Source organism: Hibiscus syriacus, unplaced genomic scaffold (assembly GCF_006381635.1).
Source record: "Hibiscus syriacus cultivar Baekdansim isolate YM2019G1 unplaced genomic scaffold, ASM638163v2 tig00002169_pilon, whole genome shotgun sequence".
NCBI classification, from domain to species: domain Eukaryota; kingdom Viridiplantae; phylum Streptophyta; class Magnoliopsida; order Malvales; family Malvaceae; genus Hibiscus; species Hibiscus syriacus.
In genome coordinates this window covers 114,824-125,706 of record NW_024061913.1, presented here as the reverse complement: position 1 = coordinate 125,706, position 10,883 = coordinate 114,824, and the positions used below count along the sequence as shown (strand labels likewise).

General features: G+C 33.3%; 1 non-coding gene across 1 annotated transcript; it reads left to right on the top strand.

Annotated features, from left to right (window-relative positions):
* Nucleotides 1–4,147: 4,147 nt before the first annotated feature.
* Nucleotides 4,148–4,254, top strand: LOC120137857. Its single transcript, XR_005517459.1, has one exon. It is a non-coding gene; the product is annotated as a small nucleolar RNA R71 (small nucleolar RNA).
* The last annotated feature ends 6,629 nt before the right edge of the window (nucleotides 4,255–10,883 follow it).

The following is a 10,883-nucleotide window of genomic DNA, read 5'->3' as shown; positions in this document are numbered from 1 at the left end:
ATAGCATGGATCCTTCGAGAATATCCTTGGTCATTGGTTTCGCTTCCTCCACTAGCTGTGTGGCTACTAAAGCTGACAGCTGCATGGGACTCAGGATTAAGTGTGGTACTCGTCGGGCTTCCATCCATAACTAATGATGCTACATATATTTCTACAACATTCAAAATAAGTGCACGTGTCGTATATCAAGTAATAAAGTAGATACATAAGGTGTATCAGATGTCGAACCCGTAGAGAGAAATAAATCACAAATTTGAATATTAAAAGTTAAATGTTGTGATTAGGTAGTAAAGAGATACATAAAAAAGGTATTAAAAATAAGATAGAAATATCAGGTAATGTAGTAGCAATCCAGTACATTATCGTCTCACGCAACGTCTACAACATCGATAACGTCACAACATTAACATACCAAATTATAGCAAAATATCATAAAATAGCCAAAAAGATATAAACTCACTTCCAATGTGCAAATGTTGTAAAATATGATAAAATAAACCTAAGATGACTTTAATATGATCATAATGATGATAAAGTTTAAACATAACCTAGATAAAAATAACTTAAATGATAACTCTTTCGAAGAGTTATCACACCCCTAAACCTAAGTGTTTTCTTATCCTCAAGCAAAAACATGCATGAAATACAATAATTCTAAATAATAATGCTGCAAAATAATGCTACCAAACCAAATCAGATTTTTGGTTTTCCTTGTTTTTAGCTCTCAAACTTTACATTGCCCCCACGAAGGTGATAACATCAAATGATCTTTAATTAGGTAATGTAATATCCACTTATCAAAACCATAATCCACAAAGTGTAGTAGTGTGTAAGTAAGGTGTATCCAATCAATACTTATCTAAATTAGAAAAAAAATTCCATACTCACTTATTAGATTTCAATGCTATAGCAACCGTCCTAACCTATAACTAATGTTGGAGTCAATTGTAAGCTATTCTAGTTTATCACGACTACTATTTAGCTTAACTAGGGCTTTAGTTCATCACAACTACCTTCCCGTACTTGATCAGCAAGATGATGTCAACAAGAAACCCCCATCCTTTTGAGTATAGTCATCATGTGAAGACTTTCATTCACTCATGCTATTTGAGACTTTCTTTCCTTCTTATTATTTACTAAGCATACTAGAATTGCCTTAGCAGCGGAGTGTCCTAGTGCTAAAAGTTGTTATAATCAATTTATTCAGCTAGTGCTAGTGGGCACCTCTAACAATTCTCAATTTTTTTTAGCAATAGATTGTTATAGCATCTAATAAAAATATGAGATTTAAAGTTCAGTTGTTTCTAATTTCTCTAAGTATTGAGAACATACACCTATTGTGTAAAAGAGTTTCTATGGATCCTAATCCTAAAAAGTATCTAAAGCATTCTCATGACATTTCAAAACTAATTGTTCATCATCGAGCATCTTAAAAAAATCCTAAAAAAAACTTCATTAATATAGTAACATTATATATGCAATATCCTAAATGCTCTAAAGAATATGAACAATAGTGCATACATTAAACAACCAAATGTAATATGAAAAATACAAATATGAACAACATAAATGAGTGACACAATATAAACAACACATACCCAAGCCTATGATGTGCATTGTCCTCAATGAATGCAACAAGAAAACAATAAAAATATGAATAAAAGTAAATAAGAGAAGAGAAGCTGTACCCCCGTAGCGAGTCTTTCTTGGTTTGGAAAAAGTTAGGTGGGTCTTCTTTGTTGATGTCTTCTCTTTTGGTTCCATTTTCATCTTCTTGTTGATAGATGATATTGTAGATTTGATTGTCTGTAACTCTAGTTAACTATGTGAAGTATAATTAACATGTGATGATCAATATAGAAGCATGACCTGAAGAAAAGAAAAGAAAATGAATAAAATAACCAAATCTAAAAAAATAAAAGTAAAAATAAAAATATATAAACTAATCAGGCTTGTGTTCATAGAACCAAATTAAAGCAATGTTTTGTGGTATATTGCCGCCATAGTGTTTCATCATGTACCCATTACACATTCTCCAATATTCATCCAATTGTGCTTGTTTTTCTTTTCTTGATAATGCCATCAATATAAAATTCAGCATTGTTGTCACATTGCAAAATATTCAATGTAATATGATGGTGATTTAGATGCATTGTGAGCTTTATCATTTGGAAATCAACTATTATTCATGTTGTAGAAAGGAAAGGTATGTCCATTATTATTAGTACATCATTTTTGGTTACACAGTCCAAGACAATGAAGTTTGTTGGAAAGATGATTTCGTCCACTTGTACTAGTACATTGTCTATTTCATGATAGAAAGTGGATGGTTGACAAGTCATAAGGTAACAATTGTGGGTGTTGTTTCAAACCTAAAATTCATGAAAATAGAAAAAGGCATTAAGTTAATGTTAGAACCTAAATTACACAATGATCAAGAAATGTATTGATTGCCAATACTGCAAGGAACAATAAATCTCCCTAGATCTTTTAACTTCGGTTGCAATTTGTCCACTTCTACTAGCACATTATCTATTTTGCCTTTAGGATAGACAATGGATTGGTCGAAAAGTCTTAAGCTAATTCAGGACAATGAAGTCTGCTAGAAAGATGAATTTGTCCACTTGTACTACACATTGTCTATTTTGCCTTTAAAATAGACAATGGATCGATCGGCGAGTCGTAAGGTAATAGTTTTGCATGTTGCTTCAATCTCAAATTTCCTGAAAATCTCCCTGGATAACACATTCTCTAGCAATGTATTTATTTCCAATAGTACAAGCAATAATAAATCTTCCTAGATCTTTCAAATTCGGTGGTAATTTTCTTGTTACAATAATGCTACACCCTTTAGTGAGTACAATAGTTTCGAACTCGCCAATGTTACGCTCTTGGAAAACACTTTTTTCATGATTTTGGCATAGTTTGGCATTTGTTTCAAGGCATTAATCAATGAGATTTTAATCCTTAATTGCCTCAGTACATCAAGGGACTTCTTGAATTGCTTGTTCTCCTTGGTGTTTTGAAATTGTTGAGGGAATAGAGGTGGTGGCATTCCTTTAGATTGCAGTGGCAATTGTGATGGCATCGTAGGTGGAAGTATTACTGACATTGCTGGTGGCAATGGCTGGCCAAAATCCTTTCCTGCAACATCGAATGTTGGTGACTAAATCATATTTTTCAGTTATTTTCCTTTCTGTTGCAGTTTAGGCCTTTCATTCTCTTTCTGTTTATGCTTATTATTCTTCCCAAGATGGAGTCCACTTTTCGTTGTGACAACTTTGCAATGTTGGTTACAACTAACTTTAGTGTCACTTAACAATGCTCTTTGTTGTTCTTTGTTCAACGCATTAACCAACTATCCAACTTGATTCTCCAATGCTCTCAACGATGCTGATTGACTTTGGATCAAAGATTTATTTCTTTGATTTTTCATTTCATTTTTTGGGATATACTCCTTTAGTAGAGACTCAAGTGATGACAATTTTGAATCTTTGTTGAAAGTCTTCCCTTGAAAGCTTCGTTGGTTGTTCCATTGTTGTAGTTGCATTGGTTAGAGATGTGTCTGTTGATGTGGTAACATCAGTTGTTACTCTAGATATTGTTGTTGTAACTGATGTTGTGGTTGTGTATTCTCAAAATTTTATTACAATGCGACATTAGAGTAGGCTACATCCTGAGTTCTCTATGATATATCAAAATGATTCCTGAAGTTCAGATTGTAGATGTTTTCATATGTATAGGCATTGTCATTCCAATTGTAGCTCCTCGTGAAATACATGGAATCAAGATTTTGAGGACATTACTCAAAATTATGATTGCCACCACAATAGACATAAATAATAATAGATGTTTATTTTATACATAACTCCTGGTTCATTGAATCTTTATCACCATCTTAGTCAACATTGTAATTTGTGAGGATATTTTGTTGATAGCATCATTTTCCACTGCTATAGCATTGTGTCTACCCAACATAATCCTTGTGTTAGGATATTGATTGTCATTATTAGAGATCCTTTCAAGGATATCATAGAGTTCGCTGTAAGACTTGTCCAACAATGGTCCATTGGTATAGGCATCTACAGCTATCCTTGTTTTCATGTTAAGACCAATGTAGAATATCTCTATTTGTGTCTAATATTAGAAACCATGAATAGGGCATTTGTGCAGTAAATCTTTAAATCAATCCCAAGCTTCATAAAAAATTTCATCCTCTAATTGCTTGAAAGATGTGATGTCATTCCTCATTCTCATATTCATGTTGGGAGAATTATATCGTAGAAAAAACTTTTAGGCAGGCTCGTTCCATGATGTTATAGCTCCAGGCAGCAACGAGTTACGCCACGCCTTGACTTTTTTAAGAAGAGAGTATGGAAACAACTTCATCTTCGATGCTTCCTCAAACACCCTTTGTTGTACAAAAGATTCACACTCTTCCATGAATGCTCTAAGGTGTGCTATAGGATCCTCATTAATTGAACCATTAAATTGTACCATACACTGCAATAATTAGATTTTTTAACTCGAAGTGGGCAGCATGGATGACATGTCTAAATATTCCAAGACTCATATCGTCTAAGGTTGACACAATGATCGCATGTAAATGTGTGTGTTGTGGCATGTAAATCTATGCAAATATATACAATCGATGAAAGTAATATAATAGTGAATGAGAATTGTATCGACAATAATTGGAGAGCTTTTAAAATATTGCTACAACTAGGAATATGTGTCGCTAACTAATACATATAAACAAGAAAAATATACAGTGGCAAATGGAATGAATAGATGGAAAAAGTTTTTTGAGGCAAGAAAAATGTGAAGTGAAGTAAGCAGATAAATTTTATCATGGCAAGAAAAATATGGAAAGACAAACAAATAAAAGTTGGCAAGTCTAAACTTGTCAAAACTCTATAAATAAATTGGCAACCTCACACAACCAGACTTATAGCAGAGCACTTGGGTTGGATTTGCTATGGCGATAAATTATTCGATGGATAGGATTATCTAGTATGGTATGCCTATGTTGCCCGACAGATGTACTAAAGTGTTCCTAAGAGTATCTCTAACATAGAACCTGACAACCTATTGCTAAAACAATACTACTCAGTGTAAACGACAACCCTTGGTTTGTCAAACTGTTGATGTAGCAATACTCCTCAGCATAAACTGTATCACTAGCCTATCTACTCAAGTATTTACCCTTTTTAGCCAAATGAAACCTCTCATTATCTCTATAGCGGATTAAAACCTCCCCATCTCCGATTAGTTCTCTTGTCCACGTAGATCTAACCTAACTCCCTCAATATTAGGTATCAACTCCTGGAAAAATGGCAATCTCTGAAATGCTCTTACAAAGACTAGGAATGTTTTGTCATGGCACCATGTAATCTCTCAAATGCCCATACAGTGCCAAGGTAAAATATTAAAACAGTGAACAAAACAACACTTTGCATCAACAAACTTAATCATTCTTTAATAATTGAATAAAGTATCACCAAAGCATCAACCAATACCAAATCAACAATTCATGGTGTGGTTAATATCATCCCAAAAATTAATCCTTAAGTACAAGCACTTAAAAGATAAGAAAATGAAGAACAAGAGGAAGAAAAACTCCCAGAACAGAGCTTTACCGATACATAATACCACCACCATGACTGCTCCAACGGCTAGCCTCTATCAAGGCCTAGCCGTTGCTCCGACGAAACATGGCTATAGAAGGCACCAAGGACAGACGAGTGGGGAACGATGAAAAAAAGGACGTTGCGGCTGCATTTTTACAAGCCTAGGGTATTTTCTCTATATGATTATGAACACTTCATGAATAGTTATAATGGGGTATTTATAGTGGGAATTTTTAGGGTTTAGTGCCTTAAAATTTCCTAAATACCCATGAAGTTAAACCCTTTTTGTGAATAACATAACAACTAGTATTGGTCAAATTCCTTGATGAGGGCATGATTGCACGTGAGGTGAATAGGCCAAGTGACATCAGCAGTTCCGTCAGACTTGCAAAATAAAACTCGCCTTAGCAAGAAAATTTGTTCTTCACTATCATCGTCTTCTGTTCCACTGCCCTAGTAAATTAATTTGTCTCGGGAAATGAATTCGTCCTTAGTCATTTTCTGCATCATCACAACAAACAAACAACCTTTCTCCTCAGCAGTATAAATTTAGCCAAATAAACTTTGCCTCGGCAAATATGTCCTAAATGTAATTAATTCAGCTAAAATGCTAATTGAATGGCTTTTAGAAACTCAATAACTTAAGTAAAAAGACCTAAAATATAGTATTTTTACAGAGTTATCACACCCCAAACTTAAGCTATTGCTTGTCCTCAATTAATGGATAATGACCAATAGAAAAATGAAATATTATGGAAAAGTCTAAATAATGATAGTCAAGTGGTTTAAAATTTCAACCCTCAGCAACAAGTTTGGCCTCAACATACTAGACTGAACGAGTGTCAATTACCTTTCCCTAGGTCAGGACTCTTTTTCGGTGTGTGCGTGATTGTATCTTGTGTATGCTTAACAAAATTAGAAAACTCCTAAGAGATTTCTTTTGGTTTCCCAAGGCATAAAATTATTAATTAAGCACAACTTCACTCCTATTTATTCAACATGTAACTTCAATTTTTTTAAACACTACTTTAAGGGGGGCCAGCCCATCACACCTACCATCCCATACTCTAGGTGAAAGGGAGCATACCTTCCAACCCAATCTAGTCAGGTAGAGTTATCTCGTGATTGCTTTTATTCACTCATGTTCCAAGGCTACCATTTATTTAAGGAGGTTTCCAAGTAATGTCGATACACAGAGGAGTGTCCCTCTACAGTTATGTTGAGGCCTTTATTTGTAATTCATAACTCTAAAGATTTCAACTTAATCTTTTCAATCATTTGATGCCACGACGCGCGAAAGTTCTATCCTAAAAATTTTCTAAGTACTTTAAGCATAGAAAACATACAATCGTGTTAAAAGAATCACAAAGAATCAAGTCTTAAGGTTGGTTATATCCTTCTCAACAGTCATGTACAACATTTTTGGCCAAGGTAATATTTTTCATCAACTTAGTCCAAGTAACTAGCCTAATCCTAACTAATGCTATAAAAAAAATTCTCTACTAAACATTATCAATACAAATGACTAAGGTGGTGTTTGTTTTTACTGTGTAAGGTCTGTAAAGTTCTTATGTCTGCACCGCGCAGACCACGCGCAGACATTAAGCTTCGCAGATCGTTTGTTTTTTAGAAGACAAAAGCTCTTCTAACGTCTGCGCGTGGTCTGCGCGGCGTAGACCAGAACTTATGTCTGCAGACGTCTTCTAACCTCTTCAAAGAGGTTTTATATTTAATTTTATATTATATTTGATTTTAATTTTATTATTAATTTTTTAAATAAATTAAATATTAATTTTTAATATTATATTATAGATATTAATTTTAATATTAATTATTTAAATTTATTTTATATCATATAAATTATTTTATATATTATTAAAATTTTATATTTATTTTGATTTAAGTTTAAAAATAATATTTTTTTGATTTGTTATTTTTAAATTATATTTAAACTTTTTTATACAAAATGTAAGTATTTAAACCACATTGTTTAGGTGGTGTTTGTATAAAAATAGAAAAAATTAAGATTTACAAAATATGAAATCATATAATTTATAAAAAGTATTTTCTAAAATATCATATAATTATAAAAATAAATTATGAATATATATTTAAAAAAATTAAAAGTATTACATAATTGCATATTTAAAAAAATCATATAATTTAATGATCATTTATAAATTTTATTCTATAAAACTTATAAAACTAATAATGCATGTGATTATGTGAGATTTATAATAGAATTAATAAGGTGATGTTTGTTTTTCTAAAAAAATTATTATTGTAATTGTATGAATTATTTAAATTCCAATATTGTAAAACTAAAATTATATTGCAAATCTCTTTTAAGTTTAAAAATCAGTTTATTTTATATTTCAGTTTATTTTAGCAGTTTGCAGACGTTAAAAAACAAACAATCTTCTTCTTGCAGACTGCAGACTTTTGGTCCACCTCTTCTGCTGCAGATGTCTGCAGATGTGGTCCGCAGACTGCAGACCTTTTACCTCTTCAAAAACAAACACCACCTAAGTATGAACAATATGTCCCCCAAACTTGAGGGATGCATTATCCTCAATGCATGAAGACTAAACTAAAGATGAAATGCAATGCAAGGTACCTTGACTAAAATCTACTTTGATGGTGGTGGAGTTGTTTTGAGTAGATTCTGCATGTAGAGAAGTTCAAACATGATTGGATGTCCTTTTCAGGCTATACGTGATCAGATATGTTATAATTCACCGTGGCATTTGTGCAGATGGGTGGACATCATCAACAATGTCAACGTTTGTACCAACACCAATTGAGTATTCTTTCTAAGTAGGTGCAGCATCCACAAGAGATTTACCCTTGTCCACATTCTTGGGAGTTTGTTTTTCTAAAAAACTAATATTAAAAGTAAGTAAAGAAAAACAAACATACAAACAAAAAGAAAATTCCATGCAAAAAAAAGAGGGTTAAAGGGATGCCAACTCCAAATATCCTGAACTGATATGGCAGTTATGTCACGTTCGATCAGAGCACCAGTAAAGACCAAAATGCCCCACACATATAACAGTTCAACCTTCAAATTATTTTTTCCTGGCATTTCGAGTCTTTCACATCTGAATTGTAGGACCTTTGCAGTACTCCTCTCTCATTCAAAATGTTCTCTGGTTGCAACTGAATGGTAGTGGAATGAGATCAATTTTCGTTCCTCTTTACTGTGGTAACTTTTAAAATTTAGGCATTAAATTCTTTGAAGATGTAGGGGTCATCCCAATGACAGTACCACCATCATTTATGACATTGTTCTTGCCCTGGCTATTCAAGTAAGGAAGCAAAACACCACTAACGAGAAAATTGACAATGTTACATACCACAAAATTACCGAGATAAATAATAATTTATCATTAAGAAATTTTTCCATAATCTCCATTTCATTTCTTAATTTTTCATAACTTCTAGCCTAGACAGATGAGCAACTACTTGGGGTTTAGGATGAGTAAATTCAGTGAAATCCAAATGTTCAAATTTCATACTTGGCCTAGATATGAGTAAGCTATGTTGATTCATCTCCTTTGGAATATCCTCGAGCTCCTCTTCATCTTCTTCATCAAGCTTCAAGTGATTATCAATTCATAAAAAATTATTGCGGCAAAATTCTGCAGCTTTCCTTTGGTCATCAACTCATGCTAATGAGATATTTTCTTTTGTCGTGGAAAATTTTTTCTTATCTTTATTGGTTGCACTCTTTGAACCCTCATCCTTATTTTCCATCGAATGTGAATCTTCTTACATCTCCAAAACTTCTTACAAAATCTCATGGCGTGGCTCTCCGAGTGTCTCCCCCCAAACATAGAATCTTTGTAGATTTTTTTTCCACTCCTTAAGGTGAATGCACCACAATGCTTCCTTACACGAGCCTTAGTCACTTTAGTATCACAGGTAAACTTCCCTATGGGCTTCATGTATTGTCGCGATGATATTTTTACTTGGATTTCCAAGGCTTGCAAAGATGAACCATGATGTTGCAAACAAGCCCATTGGCTCTGTAATAATGCTCTCTCACTCTCATTAGATGTGGCATGATCTTGTAATAGAGCCTTGGTAGTTTCCATGAAGTCTTGGAGAGTAAATGATACATGTATCACAAGGCTCACATCAAAGGAATAAGTAATAACTCTTTCAAATGATCCACTCATCCAAACCTTGGAAAAGAATACCAGAACAACAGTAGACTTACGACGACTTTTTGAATGGGATCCTGATCTTATTTGGTCAACATGTCTTCTGGATATACAACCATTTGTATCATATCTTTCCAACGATTCTTGAATCACATCAATCGGATATTGAGAACTCAAGATATGTTCTTTAACCACCACCGATTTCCTATCAATAACACATTTAAACAAAGCAATCACGAAAAATAGCTTGTTTGAGAACTCATAGTTAAACATAGTCTACGGGAAACTACTAAAGGTATTTGGTTCTAAAATTTTACAGGTGGTTTCTAGACACATCGAAAGACATTCAAGAATTTTTCCAAAATTTTTGGACACCGATAACCCCCTCAAAAATGTTGCTCAAGTTGACCTAGCGTTTTCTAGGTTTCTGGTTTAGTTCTTTTTTTTTTCTTTGACTCTTAGTGCTTTAGGTTCTTTTGTTTTCCTTTTTATTGTTCTTTGCATTATCTAACATATTATCTTTCTTCTGTTAGTAGGATTAAATAGTTTGCATACTTATTCCTTCTTTGCATTCTTGTTCGCTTGGAGTCTAAACCTTGTTTGGCCTCTTACAGCTTTTAGGTTTTCTTATCACCTTTGCTAGTAATCAAACTCTGATACGAATTATGGAAGACTACTTGGTAAACTGAGTTTTAAAGGGCATAAGATCATCTTACTTGCCTCTCATCATGTTACTTTCTTGGAGTGACTTGTGAGGTTTCTAGGTTTATTGATTTTTCTTTTTTATTTTTCTTTTACTTTAAAATTTTCTTTTAAGTGTTATGATTTCAAGATGGCTGAAAATAACAACAATACACTTACGACTATCTTACCCGCACTTGCCCGAATCACGACTCATATTGAAAGATTTGATGAACTTAACAATACCGTGAGAGAAGTATAAGAACCATAACTGGATCTACCAAACTAGAATCCAAGACCAAACAATGCTGAACTTTTGGTACCCATATGAGAACAACCACGTTTCCAAGCACCCGAACTCTTTGCAAAACCAAAGTTCACTATCCCATCTTTCAAAGGAAACAAT